Consider the following 17,560-nt stretch of genomic DNA (forward strand, 5'->3'; position numbering starts at 1 on the left):
TATTACAATTCTTACGGTGTCAGTGCTATCTGAAAACATAGGTCCACTATTGGACGGAACTTTTCAGATCAAATAACCAATCTAAAATTCGACAGAATTTTCAGGACCACCCTTCACCTCTCTTTTAGATACCTAGGTCCTTCTAAAATCTAGTTTAATCCAGATTTTACCAAATTTTATTCGTTTCAAAGCCCCACCGCCAAAATGCTTTGTTTTGATTGGAGGATAAACCCACGCTATGATATTAGGGCGCGATTATTCCCATTCCATGCCAAGAATTTCACTGAAGACGCCGGACTAAGATCTTCCCAGCTCAGAAAGTCAAAAAGGAGCTAGAAAAGCTGCAAATAAAGGTAACATTTGGATTTTATTAACGTGTAAAATCCCTGGAACTCTCGAGGAGCCATGAACTATTAAATTTCATAGTAAAAAACTGGACTAAAAAGCTGAAATAGGAAGTGCAATATAGTGACGCCATGATTTCATATACCGATCGCTATGGACAGGATTCAGAAGTAGTGTGATTTCCGTTTTTTTTTCTTTTCCTAAAACCGGTTCTGAAGATCAGTGTTTCCCCTGATATTTTCACCTTCCAATTTTCCTCTAATTGAGTTTATAAGACCTGTCCATATATAGATTTGTTTATGTAGGTAGCGAGTGATTTTTTTTTAACATATATGGCAGTATTTAATTTCGTTGTAGTTAAGATAGGTAGAATAATGCACGTGTAAATTTACAGTAAGGGCTCCTATCTGACTCCCAAATTGGGAGTACGGCTTCCAGCGGAATGAGTTGAACATGTAGTTTGTTCCGGGTTCCTGCCCCTTCAGGGCAGGGGTCCTATTGTTAGTCAACACTTTGATATGTCCCCTCGGGGGCATTGATTAAACAGGTTGAGTTAAGAATGTGATTTAGTAAATACAAGGGCTAGTTGGCCCTGTTCCTTTCTTTCCCTTTCCTTTCGAGCCGATTTAAAATGGTAAAATCTGAGTGTTTTCTGTGTATATTTATTAGTATAACATGTATTAATGTAGTGTGTAGTATGGATGTGGCATGTATGTGTATATTTGTAATGTAGTAAACATTTTCTAGTAGTAGTAATTGTGGTAGTTAAGTGATGAAAGAGTGTGTGAGATAATTAAATATGGACAGTGTAGTATTTACTGTGCGATATTTTTTATTATTCCGTCATTAAATGAACTTATACACAATATTTAAAAGTGAACGTAATATAGTACAATAATTCCGTGTACAAGGTCACATTCAGTGGTTCAAGGGTTGATCATATCGTCGCTAGCCTCTAGTGTCGAAAGTCAGTACTAACCGTCATTCTCATGTCAATGTTCTTAGTGATTTAGTTTCCATGGAATTGACCTTTCTTTTCGAAATAAAACCTAGAAGGTATAATTCACAGCCCATATGGATGTACAGTTAGGTTAAAGGACCCAAAATCAATATATCCTGAAAATTTCAACATTCTGCTTAGTCTAGAAATCGAAATATTTAAGTAAATAAACAATACGTAATTTCTTAACAGAAGTCGGGCGATATGATGCTAGTTCTTCGCTTTGAAATTATATTAAATGTTCATTTCTTTCTTTGTGGCTGCAGAATAATTTCATTGTTGTCAGAATTTCATAAACATTAAATATTATCGCAGATAATTCTATTTTCAGTGAACATACGTAGGATTTTTTTTCGTTCTTAATAAAGCTACCAGGTATTACATAGTATTGTGTGTGTGGTGAAAGAGTCTTGAGTTCGAGTGAGGTTGTCGTGCGGTGATCGGAATGGGAAATGTTTGTAGTGACTATAGATTTTAAAGTGTTATGATGAAATGTGTATATAGGCTGGGCGTAGATAGAGGAGACAGGGTGTTTGTGGAATATAGCGACGTAGTAAATGAAAAAGATGATGACATGAATATTATATGAATATTAATACGAATATGAATATGAAGTATATGAATATTGTAGTAAATGAATATAGAAGATAGGACACCCATATAGTTAAATGTATAGTAGCCCAGTGAATACTTCGCCGCGTGTTGATATATAGATATTGAATAGATACGTGTAGCTGCAAACATCTCAGGTTCTGACCCCTGCACCATAATATCACGCGGACCGGAGGGCGATATATAGTCGGACTATGGTAATACTTTGTAGTTTAATGTGTTATAATAATAATCAACCATAGTAATACCATCTGATAGAATGGGTAGCATCGTACAATCGCTGACTAGACTTATTGAATAATAAATTATGAAAAGACAATAGTAGTTATACAACAGGGCTGTAGTGAATTATATTTTCTGGTCGGTTTTAAAATAGAATATCCTGCTCCGTGAGATTTTTTTTCTTTCTTCACGTTACCTACTCGGGCTAGCTTACAATGTTCATGGAGGCGACAGCTCTGACAGGGTTACAGAATCAAAACAATTAATTATTGAAATTTATTAATCGCGTACCCGGATGTCGACCCCTAGTCCCTTTAAGTATTTTCATTTCTTTTCTTAGTTTAATTAGACGAGGGAAATTAACGACATCCCAGACTGTGGCGTGTCTGCGCAGGGTAGCTATCGGTGATGTTTTGGTAATTGAAATCACCGATCGAAAATTCAGTTTATTTAATTTTTTTTTATTTTGGCAAATCACTAATTACGGATATCTTAGCTATTACTTTCACTCTAGTTTCTTTACTGTCCTTGAACCTCCTTAGTTCTTCTGAGGGGTCGAATGTTTTTTTCTTACTTAGAGATTTCAAAACTGGGGACGCAGTTACCTGGTCCCTTCCCCCTCTCCTTTTATCCTGCTGGTCTGGGCCGGATACGGGGATCGGATTTCAATCTTACAAGCAAATTCTTGTGGGATTGGGATCTGATGGACACAGAACTTGCATCCTTGGCAGCAGGGACTCCCTCTTAGTTTACGTATTTAAGTAAACCACCCTCTTTCGGCATATGTGAATATTTTTGGCTATGAGTGGTTATAAATTTAAATTCGTTCACTTTTCTGTGTAGTGAGTAGTACTTTAATCTTTCTCCTTTCGTTGGCGCCGCTTTCTCTCTCTTGTCTCTTTCTTCCTTCTTACTTCGAGATTTTTTTTATTTCAACCTTCCCCCCGATTTTGAACTTGTCGCTTACGATTTATTTAGCGTACAACTCTGATCTGATATTACCAGCTGAGATGTTGCAATACACAATTCATGGATAGAGTAGATAATGATTGGGTCCTCCATCACATTTTGACCTATCGCCGAAATGAACAAAGACTTCGTAGTTGACGACACTTAAATTACGTTCTTTCACCGTCGTCCCTTTTAAGTTTTTCTCAATCCATTGGTCACTTTCCTTTCTGTTTTGGTTTTCGTTTACCTTGTAGTTGATCTGGGCCCAGAAATTGTATTTTAGGTTATCTAGTTATATCTTTAGGAATGCTCTGTGTTACGTGCCTGCCTCATAAAGTTTTTTTTTATTATTTAAGCACGAATTGATTATATAAAAGTTGAAATTTATAGACGCGCGGTATCAGGTAAAAAATCAATTTTCTTTTTCATATGTAATGTCGGAAGTCATTTGTTTTCTTGTACTTGCAACCTTTTCAAAAATTATTGTTGGGGTGATTAATTTAAATGTGTGCGCATTTATTATAAACATATATATATATATAGAGAAATGAATACGTCGAAATGTATATGTACTTAGTATGTGAATATGATTTTAAAGTAAAAGTATGATATTAAATGTATTATATGAATATATGTAAGAGCGCTCGTGTCTGTCCCCCCAAACGTGTATTGGTTGCTATAGTTTACCAGTAAGTTTTCCGACGAGTATAAGAATATAGATTTTGTCAAGAATACCGCCGTGCACTCACGTAATTTTCCTTTTCTTCTGAATAGATGTAAATGATAACATATGTAATTATTTGATGGCATGTATTAAAAAGCAACGGCAGGTCTAAATGTAATCCACATAATAATGAATATTATCCCTGAACTACCAACCTAAAACCATTGTGGAAAGTGTACCTTGAATCCTTCTCACCTGCATATGTATCCTGTGACTTGACCAGTTTTTTTTCTCAATTTAAACCATCATACTCCGTACACCTGTGGAAGATCGTTTCAAATCCGAAACATGTATACATATATACAAAAGTGATCCTATGGAAAGGTTTCATGACGTGTCCCAGTGTTGAACAAATAACTGGAAATTATTCGATTAATAAATTTGTGAATGGACTATCTAAGAGGAGAAACATCCTCTGGCGAAAGTGATTTTTTCCAAAATCCCGAGATGGGTATAGACGTCGCAGTGTGCGAGTGCAGATATAAACGGCTAAGAGTTGCAAACTAAATATAGTCAATGAATGGTTTTTATAAACCAATAGTTATATATATATATATATATATATATATATATATAGATAGATAGATAGATAGATAGATAGATAGATATAGATATAGATATATAAACACAAACTAAGTTAAATGGAGCGAAATGTTTTGGACGCTACGAGTAGTGCGTGATTTGTGATTTGAACGCTCAGAATTATTAATATTTTATTTCTCAATGTGAGGTAGAGACTCATATAAGTCCTAATACATCTAAAAGTTTTTTTCTTTTCTTTCCTCTTTGTCCATATTTTTTTAAGTGAAATAAGTGTCTCTTTGCGTATGTCGCAAATCATAATTTTGCTTTAGCATGCCTAAGATATAATACATGTAATTATTTTTTTTCTTTTTCCATTTGTCAAGATGATTGAATATATAAAAATTTACTAAAATATAACTCTATGTATTCTATTAATATATAACCAAGAACTTGTGCTTTTAAGATTTTCTTTGTAATTATTTTTCCTTTTCACTATGAATGTAATAAACTATTTGTATCTTTGTAGTTAGTTGGTTTCCTTTAAACATATATACACTGTCCTGAGTGAGTGAGCGTGCGAATGCATGATAGATTTAATATAAGTAATTTTAGTGATATCATTTGTTGTATTAACATCTATAATATATGTGTCATGTTTTAATATATGTGTTAAGGTAAATAACCTAGGTCATGAAGGACCGCTACTAATGGTTTAAATCGGCTCTAGGAGTGAAACGGAAATAGCAGGATGAGCCTAAATACGACATCTTTCTTCCAGGAAGTTGAAACATTTATTGATACGATACATAAATTTGTATTGAGTTTATAAGATTGATTTTTTTTCTTTCTTTCTTGGCTAATTCATATGTGTGGTCGATCCTAGAGAACAAAGTTCAGATGCTGGATGGTTATCAATCCCCGGTTGGAATAACAGTACGAAGAATGATTTCACTTTTCTCGTTTCCAGGTCTAGGTCTGGGCAACCCCACGATTGTGGTGCCTGGAGCTAGGTCTGGGTGGTATGAGGGAACATGTGTCTATCCCGAAGCATTCCAAAATTGAGTAATCGTTAATAACATTTAGAATGATTCATCTTTCAAGGACTTTCTCGATTTTTTTCACTATATTTCCGGAATTATCCAGTAATCTGTTTCTTATTAAAATACTCTATTTGTTTCTTTTTCTTTCTTTTTCTTTCTTCTTTTCCTACCTCCTTCTTTTACCCTTCTACTTTCTTCTCTTTCTTTTCTATTTCTGAATGAAAGAAAACGGAGTCATGACTGAGAGTAGTCGCTATTGGCACGGTCAATACGTTGTTTCGATGAGTTTTCTTCGGGAGTCCGATATGGGATAATTAACAATAACAAGAAAGTTTATTGAAATTTACTTTATTGGAAAATAATCAAGATTTCAATTAGTAGGTGTTGTTTGGTAATCGCCCTCGTTCAAAGAGAATTAATTTTAGCGACTCCTCTACATTAGCTTTCCTTCGTTTACTACTATTTTTTTTTTACGTTTTCTTTCAAATTGGCGACCGTTGACATCGGACAGTTACCATGGAAACAATTGTTTTCCCTGGTAACGGATCTGAAATTATTTATTAAACACTGTTTAGGATCGAGCACATATTGACTTGGCCACAAAAGGTGAATAATTAAAAGAGTCACAGTGAGATTAAATAATTATAGTCATTGGCTGTTCTGCTATCTTTGTCTCTCTCTGTAGAAAGGGGGAAATGAAGGAATTTGTCAAAGTGAATTCTAAAATTTGAAAATGCTGGAAGTTGACCCAAGGAGGGAATTAGATAGGAGTCCTTAATTTATGAACAGTACTTGAATAATAAGTATTGTTAGTCTATAAGTATATAATTGCATGTGTTTAAATTGTGTCTTTTTGTATGGAAGCTATGGCAACCAATAGAGAAGTTGTATCACACGAGAACGCGGAAGTCTCATGTACACAATGTACGTTAGAAGGTAATGAGAAAAGAGCTCGCGTCTCCCGTAGGCTAGTGAGGTGTCACGAGTGTGGGCTGAAATGGATTCATTTCAGTTGTACCAATTTAGAGGATACTGCTGAAAATGCAGAAAAGGTCCGGGCTGGTGAGATAGTTAAATACTGTAAAGAATGTGAGGGGAAGCTCCACCAGTCGCGTGAACCCATGAGTTTATCCTCTGAGAAAGAAAATGAACATCCCGATTCGGACGGTGAGCGAGGGTATAGTACCCCGAAGAACCGAGGCCAAATATCTCCAGTAGAGATATCTGACCTCGATGATGATGAAAGAAATGGGGATTCAATTGGTGATAAAACCAAAGAAGAGCAAAGGAAGACTGTGTCATCTAATAATGACGCTCTCTTCCTTTCATTACAACAGGTGCTACAGAAAATAGATCGGGATAATCAACAGATGAGGCATGAAATGAATGAAAATAGCCGGGAGATGAGACGCGAAATAAATGAAAAATTTGACACCTCGAAACGAGAAACCGAATCTCGATTCGAGGTATTAACTCAGAAAATAGACAACATATGTTCGGACTTTGCTTCCTCAATAACCACATTGAGAGAGCAAATGTCTACTGAAATTGATTTGGTCAGATGCGAGGCTCAGCAATCTTTAAAGCAACTTCAGCAGGAGACTTAGGGTAAATTTGATCATGTAAATTCCGAATTTAAACAAATAGATACCAAATTGCATAAGATCAACAATAAACTAGAAACTCAGCAGGCCGAAATTGATAATTTAAAGTCAACTTTGTCAGATTTATCATTGGAAACCAAACTGGAAGTAACTGACCAAAAGATTTCGAAAATTCAGAACGAAATAGTAAATATTCAAAAAGAAATAACGAAACCTAGTCGCGAAAAATCAGAGGTAACCTATCCTTTCCCCGGTAGCGATTCCTCAGAAATATTACCTGCTATAACAACTACCTGTAGCGCAGGAAAAGAAAATTTAATGTCAGTTGATGCACGGGATATTGCGACGCACTACCCCATGCATCGGTCAGAACTAAAGTCGTGGTTCAATTCCAATAGTGTGCCGAATCAGTCGAGTGTTGTGACGACTACGATCACTAGCGTGAGTGCCCCCTCCTTACATGGAGGTATACAATCACATAGCGTGTTGCCGGGAAGAGGAGATGGGTACCATTCTGAGTCGTTGTTCACGGGTGCGATTGGTCCGGGGATGGAGCCCAACATATTCAATACGACAAACAGAACCCCTTTTAATTACATGGGTAATTATAACACCGCTACGACGTCGTCGGTGGTAAATCCGGTGACTACTCCGATTGTGCAGGATAATATGTTAATTCCCACTAACTATTCCCCTGCTTATGTTAGCATGGGTTCCAAGGTTTCACTGAGGGACATTGAACATTTTCCCACTTTCGATGGGAACATTGCGAACTGGTTACCCCGTGTTTTCCTGCGACCTAAAAGGTGAACTAACAATTTCCAGAATCTTAAGCTTTTTAACTGTACCGAGGACAAAAAAGGGAACTTCTATCTCAATACCCAAAGTGAATGTTACACTGTCTCATTTGAGTGTATGAGTGTATGAGTGAGTAGTTAGTTTATTAGTATTAATACATGTTAATTCTATTCAACAAAATGTTGTTATTCAAACAAAATTTTTTTTAACGACGCCGGGAAACTGTAATATGCCATTACAGTCTAATGTGATTATGTTTTTAATAGGAGGGTGCCCGAAATTTTTTGCACCGACTGTACTTGACGTTTAACAAAAAATTTCTGGCTGTTCATATAATTCGTAATTTTGTTTGTTATTCTATTTCAAATTAACATGGAAAACTGTAAAAAAATTATTAGGAATTATAGTTTTGGGAATCAATACCTTTATTTATATTTTAAATTGGTTAGAAGTCTTGTATATGGATGTGTAAATGGATTATTACAATTCTTACGGTGTCAGTGCTATCTGAAAACATAGGTCCACTATTGGACGGAACTTTTCAGATCAAATAACCAATCTAAAATTCGACAGAATTTTCAGGACCACCCTTCACCTCTCTTTTAGATACCTAGGTCCTTCTAAAATCTAGTTTAATCCAGATTTTACCAAATTTTATTCGTTTCAAAGCCCCACCGCCAAAATGCTTTGTTTTGATTGGAGGATAAAACCACGCTATGATATTAGGGCGCGATTATTCCCATTCCATGCCAAGAATTTCACTGAAGACGCCGGACTAAGATCTTCCCAGCTCAGAAAGTCAAAAAGGAGCTAGAAAAGCTGCAAATAAAGGTAACATTTGGATTTTATTAACGTGTAAAATCCCTGGAACTCTCGAGGAGCCATGAACTATTAAATTTCATAGTAAAAAACTGGACTAAAAAGCTGAAATAGGAAGTGCAATATAGTGACGCCATGATTTCATATACCGATCGCTATGGACAGGATTCAGAAGTAGTGTGATTTCCGTTTTTTTTTCTTTTCCTAAAACCGGTTCTGAAGATCAGTGTTTCCCCTGATATTTTCACCTTCCAATTTTCCTCTAATTGAGTTTATAAGACCTGTCCATATATAGATTTGTTTATGTAGGTAGCGAGTGATTTTTTTTAAACATATATGGCGGTATTTAATTTCGTTGTAGTTAAGATAGGTAGAATAATGCACGTGTAAATTTACAGTAAGGGCTCCTATCTGACTCCCAAATTGGGAGTACGGCTTCCAGCGGAATGAGTTGAACATGTAGTTTGTTCCGGGTTCCTGCCCCTTCAGGGCAGGGGTCCTATTGTTAGTCAACACTTTGATATGTCCCCTCGGGGGCATTGATTAAACAGGTTGAGTTAAGAATGTGATTTAGTAAATACAAGGGCTAGTTGGCCCTGTTCCTTTCTTTCCCTTTCCTTTCGAGCCGATTTAAAATGGTAAAATCTGAGTGTTTTCTGTGTATATTTATTAGTATAACATGTATTAATGTAGTGTGTAGTATGGATGTGGCATGTATGTGTATATTTGTAATGTAGTAAACATTTTCTAGTAGTAGTAATTGTGGTAGTTAAGTGATGAAAGAGTGTGTGAGATAATTAAATATGGACAGTGTAGTATTTACTATGCGATATTTTTTATTATTCCGTCATTAAATGAACTTATACACAATATTTAAAAGTGAACGTAATATAGTACAATAATTCCGTGTACAAGGTCACATTCAGTGGTTCAAGGGTTGATCATATCGTCGCTAGCCTCTAGTGTCGAAAGTCAGTACTAACCGTCATTCTCATGTCAATGTTCTTAGTGATTTAGTTTCCATGGAATTGACCTTTCTTTTCGAAATAAAACCTAGAAGGTATAATTCACAGCCCATATGGATGTACAGTTAGGTTAAAGGACCCAAAATCAATATATCCTGAAAATTTCAACATTCTGCTTAGTCTAGAAATCGAAATATTTAAGTAAATAAACAATACGTAATTTCTTAACAGAAGTCGGGCGATATGATGCTAGTTCTTCGCTTTGAAATTATATTAAATGTTCATTTCTTTCTTTGTGGCTGCAGAATAATTTCATTGTTGTCAGAATTTCATAAACATTAAATATTATCGCAGATAATTCTATTTTCAGTGAACATACGTAGGATTTTTTTTTCGTTCTTAATAAAGCTACCAGGTATTACATAGTATTGTGTGTGTGGTGAAAGAGTCTTGAGTTCGAGTGAGGTTGTCGTGCGGTGATCGGAATGGGAAATGTTTGTAGTGACTATATATTTTAAAGTGTTATGATGAAATGTGTATATAGGCTGGGCGTAGATAGAGGAGACAGGGTGTTTGTGGAATATAGCGACGTAGTAAATGAAAAAGATGATGACATGAATATTATATGAATATTAATACGAATATGAATATGAAGTATATGAATATTGTAGTAAATGAATATAGAAGATAGGACACCCATATAGTTAAATGTATAGTAGCCCAGTGAATACTTCGCCGCGTGTTGATATATAGATATTGAATAGATACGTGTAGCTGCAAACATCTCAGGTTCTGACCCCTGCACCATATATCACGCGGACCGGAGGGCGATATATAGTCGGACTATGGTAATACTTTGTAGTTTAATGTGTTATAATAATAATCAACCATAGTAATACCATCTGATAGAATGGGTAGCATCGTACAATCGCTGAGTAGACATATTGAATAATAAATTATGAAAAGACAATAGTAGTTATACAACAGGGCTGTAGTGAATTATATTTTCTGGTCGGTTTTAAAATAGAATATCCTGCTCCGTGAGATTTTTTTTTCTTTCTTCACGTTACCTACTCGGGCTAGCTTACAATGTTCATGGAGGCGACAGCTCTGACAGGGTTACAGAATCAAAACAATTAATTATTGAAATTTATTAATCGCGTACCCGGATGTCGACCCCTAGTCCCTTTAAGTATTTTCATTTCTTTTCTTAGTTTAATTAGACGAGGGAAATTAACGACATCCCAGACTGTGGCGTGTCTGCGCAGGGTAGCTATCGGTGATGTTTTGGTAATTGAAATCACCGATCCAAAATTCAGTTTATTTAATTTTTTTTTTAATTTTGGCAAATCACTAATTAGGGATATCTTAGCTATTACTTTCACTCTAGTTTCTTTACTGTCCTTGAACCTCCTTAGTTCTTCTGAGGGGTCGAATGTTTTTTTTCTTACTTAGAGATTTCAAAACTGGGGACGCAGTTACCTGGTCCCTTCCCCCTCTCCTTTTATCCTGCTGGTCTGGGCCGGATACGGGGATCGGATTTCAATCTTACAAGCAAATTCTTGTGGGATTGGGATCTGATGGACACAGAACTTGCATCCTTGGCAGCAGGGACTCCCTCTTAGTTTACGTATTTAAGTAAACCACCCTCTTTCGGCATATATGAATATTTTTGGCTATGAGTGGTTATATATTTAAATTCGATCACTTTTCTGTGTAGTGAGTAGTACTTTAATCTTTCTCCTTTCGTTGGCGCCGCTTTCTCTCTCTTGTCTCTTTCTTCCTTCTTACTTCGAGATTTTTTTTATTTCAACCTTCCCCCCCGATTTTGAACTTGTCGCTTACGATTTATTTAGCGTACAACTCTGATCTGATATTACCAGCTGAGATGTTGCAATACACAATTCATGGATAGAGTAGATAATGATTGGGTCCTCCATCACATTTTGACCTATCGCCGAAATGAACAAAGACTTCGTAGTTGACGACACTTAAATTACGTTCTTTCACCGTCGTCCCTTTTAAGTTTTTCTCAATTCATTGGTCACTTTCCTTTCTGTTTTGGTTTTCGTTTACCTTGTAGTTGATCTGGGCCCAGAAATTGTATTTTAGGTTATCTAGTTATATCTTTAGGAATGCTCTGTGTTACGTGCCTGCCTCATAAAGTTTTTTTTTATTATTTAAGCACGAATTGATTATATAAAAGTTGAAATTTATAGACGCGCGGTATCAGGTAAAAAATCAATTTTCTTTTTCATATGTAATGTCGGAAGTCATTTGTTTTCTTGTACTTGCAACCTTTTCAAAAATTATTGTTGGGGTGATTAATTTAAATGTGTGCGCATTTATTATAAACATATATATATATATATAGAGAAATGAATACGTCGAAATGTATATGTACTTAGTATGTGAATATGATTTTAAAGTAAAAGTATGATATTAAATGTATTATATGAATATATGTAAGAGCGCTCGTGTCTGTCCCCCCAAACGTGTATTGGTTGCTATAGTTTACCAGTAAGTTTTCCGACGAGTATAAGAATATAGATTTTGTCAAGAATACCGCCGTGCACTCACGTAATTTTCCTTTTCTTCTGAATAGATGTAAATGATAACATATGTAATTATTTGATGGCATGTGTTAAAAAGCAACGGCAGGTCTAAACGTAATCCACATAATAATGAATATTATCCCTGAACTACCAACCTAAAACCATTGTGGAAAGTGTACCTTGAATCTTTCTCACCTGCATATGTATCCTGTGACTTGACCAGTTTTTTTTTCTCAATTTAAACCATCATACTCCGTACACCTGTGGAAGATCGTTTCAAATCCGAAACATGTATACATATATACAAAAGTGATCCTAAGGAAAGGTTTCATGACGTGTCCCAGTGTTGAACAAATAACTGGAAATTATTCGATTAATAAATTTGTGAATGGACTATCTAAGAGGAGAAACATCCTCTGGCGAAAGTGATTTTTTCCAAAATCCCGAGATGGGTATAGACGTCGCAGTGTGCGAGTGCAGATATAAACGGCTAAGAGTTGCAAACTAAATATAGTCAATGAATGGTTTTTATAAACCAATAGTTATATATATATATATATATATATATATATATATATATATATATATATATATATATATATATATATATATATATATATAGATAGATAGATAGATAGATAGATATAGATATATATAGATATATATAGATAGATATATAGATATATAGATATATAGATATAAACACGAACTAAGTTAAATGGAGCGAAATGTTTTGGACGCTACGAGTAGTGCGTGATTTGTGATTTGAACGCTCAGAATTATTAATATTTTATTTCTCAATGTGAGGTAGAGACTCATATAAGTCTTAATACATCTAAAAGTTTTTTTTTCTTTACTTTCCTCTTTGTCCATATTTTTTTTAAGTGAAATAAGTGTCTCTTTGCGTATGTCGCAAATCATAATTTTGCTTTAGCATGCCTAAGATATAATACATGTAATTATTTTTTTTCTTTTTCCATTTGTCAAGATGATTGAATATATAAAAATTTACTAAAATATAACTCTATGTATTCTATTAATATATAACCAAGAACTTGTGCTTTTAAGATTTTCTTTGTAATTATTTTTCCTTTTCACTATGAATGTAATAAACTATTTGTATCTTTGTAGTTAGTTGGTTTCCTTTAAACATATATACACTGTCCTGAGTGAGTGAGCGTGCGAATGCATGATAGATTTAATATAAGTAATTTTAGTGATATCATTTGTTGTATTAACATTTATAATATATGTGTCATGTTTTAATATATGTGTTAAGGTAAATAACCTAGGTCATGAAGGACCGCTACTAATGGTTTAAATCGGCTCTAGGAGTGAAACGGAAATAGCAGGATGAGCCTAAATACGACATCTTTCTTCCAGGAAGTTGAAACATTTATTGATACGATACATAAATTTGTATTGAGTTTATAAGTTTGATTTTTTTTTCTTTCTTTCTTGGCTAATTCATATGTGTGGTCGATCCTAGAGAACAAAGTTCAGATGCTGGATGGTTATCAATCCCCGGTTGGAATAACAGTACGAAGAATGATTTCACTTTTCTCGTTTCCAGGTCTAGGTCTGGGCAACCCCACGATTGTGGTGCCTGGAGCTAGGTCTGGGTGGTATGAGGGAACATGTGTCTATCCCGAAGCATTCCAAAATTGAGTAATCGTTAATAACATTTAGAATGATTCATCTTTCAAGGACTTTCTCGATTTTTTTCACTATATTTCCGGAATTATCCAGTAATCTGTTTCTTATTAAAATACTCTATTTGTTTCTTTTTCTTTCTTTTTCTTTCTTCTTTTCCTACCTCCTTCTTTTACCCTTCTACTTTCTTCTCTTTCTTTTCTATTTCTGAATGAAAGAAAACGGAGTCATGACTGAGAGTAGTCGCTATTGGCACGGTCAATACGTTGTTTCGATGAGTTTTCTTCGGGAGTCCGATATGGGATAATTAACAATAACAAGAAAGTTTATTGAAATTTACTTTATTGGAAAATAATCAAGATTTCAATTAGTAGGTGTTGTTTGGTAATCGCCCTCGTTCAAAGAGAATTAATTTTAGCGACTCCTCTACATTAGCTTTCCTTCGTTTACTACTATTTTTTTTTTTTTTTTTTTTACGTTTTCTTTCAAAAGTATCCACTTTATCAAAAGTAATATTTGATATTTTAACTTTTAACACATCCATAATTCCCCGCCTTACTATCTCGACGAACTTCCATGTATTTAGTTTTCTCTGCGTTTATTTCTAAACCCATGTCCCTGCAAGCGTTTAATAAGACCGCTGCATTTCTTTTAATTGTTCTCCTATCATCCCCTATTAAATTTACATCAGCATACGTCATAACCCGGTGAATACCATTCAGCTCTAGGCCCTGGTTTCTATCTTTGATTTTCCTTATAGCACATTCCAGGACAAAGTTGAATAATAATGGCGACAATGCATCTCCTTGTTTCAGGCCATTCTCGACGTGAAAGCTCGTGGATAAAAAAATTCCTACCTGGACTTTACTTTGGGATTCATTTAAACATAGGTATTATATTTTAATGAATCTAATTAGCTTCTTCCGTATTCCAAATTCTGCAAGAATGTTTGGTATAAATGCTTTTCTCCTACCCGAGTCGTAAGGCTTTCTATGCAGATTTTGCGTTGCCTTCCTGCAAACCATTACGGAATGAGGTCCCGGGACTTTTTAAAAGACAATTAATTAAAAATGCGTCCTGCCTGCATTTTTTTTGTAGACATTGGTTTACTTTGTGAAAAAAAGATCAATACCGTTAAAATAGAGCTTCTGTTCTCTCTAGTTTATTTAATCAATTTCAAGAAAAGAGATTTTCGATTCAAGTATATTTATTTTATTTCAAGGCAGGGGCGTCGTTTCAGACGTTTGAGGAGGACAAGAGCACCACCGACATAAGATTTTCACGTTTTGTGCTAGTAGGGGAGACCGGGTATGGTTGTAACACTTTTTACAGTTTTATCCATAACTAGACTCCAATTGAAGAAAAATACGAATTTTTGCACGTGATCGGAAGTTTGGACATCCTTCTCTCAAAATACCTAGCAAATATCAGATAATGTAAAGTATTTGCTGAGATATAGTGGAAAAACAAAGACTATCCAAATGTTACAACCAACCCCGACGTTGAGGTTGGTTGTAACAGTGATTGGGGTTCGTTGTAACGCACTGTATTTTTGGTAAGTGGATACATTGCTATTATATACATTACAATATTAACACAAAATTAGATTATAGGATCGATATTTAATATGTTCCTCTGTTACAGGTTCAGAGAGTGACATAGAATACGTTAGAGAACTGTATGACTAATGAAAGTACTGTGCTTTTTTACATGTATATATATATATATATATATATATATATATATATATATATATATATATATATATATATATATATATATATATATAACTCTCTCTTCACATTGGAAATATATCTTAGCAGCAAATGGATTAGGTCTACAGTTTACAGTATACACACAATAAAATAGCTAATAGTTTGATGAATGAACAGAATTGTATGATATATTTAGGTTTACTTTGCCTTTTACATATCAGATTTACCTAACAACAGCGTTACAACCAGACCCATTTTTTTTGTTACAACCAACCTCATACTGCGGCAGCCATCTTTGCCAGAGTACTTGCAAAATTGTGTTGATTCTGTGTTTGGTTTCAGTACGTAAACAAATACTCATTAGTATCCTTTTTAATATTTTACTCAAATTATCTAAATGTTTCGCACACATATTGTAATATTACATATTTTCAGGAATATAGAAAATTTACTTACCTACCCAAAAAACACCAAAACCGCGATAACTTCAAGACGAACACGCGTTACCTCACACAAAAACAGTGACTGAACATGCATAAAGGGCTTGTGTTTTGGCCGGAACATGAACCACATCTAGTGATTAGCGTAGAAAGAACCCGCTTTGTTACAACCAAAACGTGTTACAACCATACCCAGTCTCCCTATATTAGTAGACAATAGATTAAAGTATAGGCCTATGTATTCCTCACACTTACGGGGGGGGCAATTGCCCCCTCCTGTCCCTCTAAATGACGCCCCTGTTTCAAGGCATGTTTACTCGTACTTCTTAGGAGTGTTAACAACAAGTTCTAAAAACAAAGTGCTACGAGTCTATAGACCTACAAACTCTTTAGTATGTTTGATGACCTAAAATTTCCTCAATCGGCTATATAACCCACAATTCATAATTTTCTTTCGCGTTACACATCTCATCCATGTGTAATCTAAATAGCGGATTATACAAGTATATTAGTATAATAGAATATCGATGTGGGTTAATTTCTTCATAAAGCATCTCTAATAAGGAAAATATTGCACTGACGTAGATAAGAGTACATTCGAAGTCTTACCTTGGTTAGATATTTTTATTAATTTATTTTAAATACAGGTTACCGCTTCAGTTTAATGAATTTGCCTCAGCTTTAGGTATTTCAGTTGTGATTATTTATTTATTTATTTATTTATTTATTTATTTATTTATTTATTTATTTATTCACTCTTTATATAGTTCATCTGCTTGAATAGTAGCAATCAGGGGTGGCATGGGTCAATGAAAATTTGACCTACCGTGACCCACCACCGACCAAACTCCATTGTCACCGTCAAAATTTAGTGTTATGTCTGGGTGTAACAAACAGTTCTGGGAACTCGAAATATTTTAACCGTTTCTAGTGCACCGGCTAGATAGCACCAGCACTAGTTATTGCTCGAAAACACTCCATTGTGAAGACAATAATGGACGAACAATGAATGTAAGACAGATGGCGAACGAACAGCAGCTTCCAAAGTAGACGTCTATAATTTTCAAAACTGTAGCTTTAAAAGAATTAAAGTGTTATTTAGAATTGTTCTGGAAAACTAAATTGTTGTGTTTCAGTGAACCTTAGATGTATTTCACGATACATCAAGATACTAAAAGTCAAATATTTAACAGCTAATATGTGCAGTTAGTAGGCCTACCATATTATCCCGTGTCCGCTACTATTAGCAACTTGCGAAAAAAAAAATCTTGATTCTTCCAGGTGTATCATACAACAATAATACACCTTTACAAGAGTTATGTTATCCTAATATCGAAGATCGCGCAGCTTGCCAATACGCCAGTCAAAATAACGTGAATGAAAGCATGACAGAACATGTGACTTGAGTTGATTGCCACATACATGTGGCAGCAGGCAGGTGAGACAGGTAATTCGGATGTAATCATACGCTGCGAAATATTACCCGTTCTTCTTCAGGAAATTCCACACATGTGATTAAATTCGTATTATATATTATTTCATTGTACAGGCAAAATACTAAATGTATTTAATTTATACAGAACACGTAGTTT

Source organism: Thermobia domestica, chromosome 9 (assembly GCF_964235325.1).
Source record: "Thermobia domestica chromosome 9, izTheDome1.hap1.1, whole genome shotgun sequence".
NCBI lineage: Eukaryota > Metazoa > Arthropoda > Insecta > Zygentoma > Lepismatidae > Thermobia > Thermobia domestica.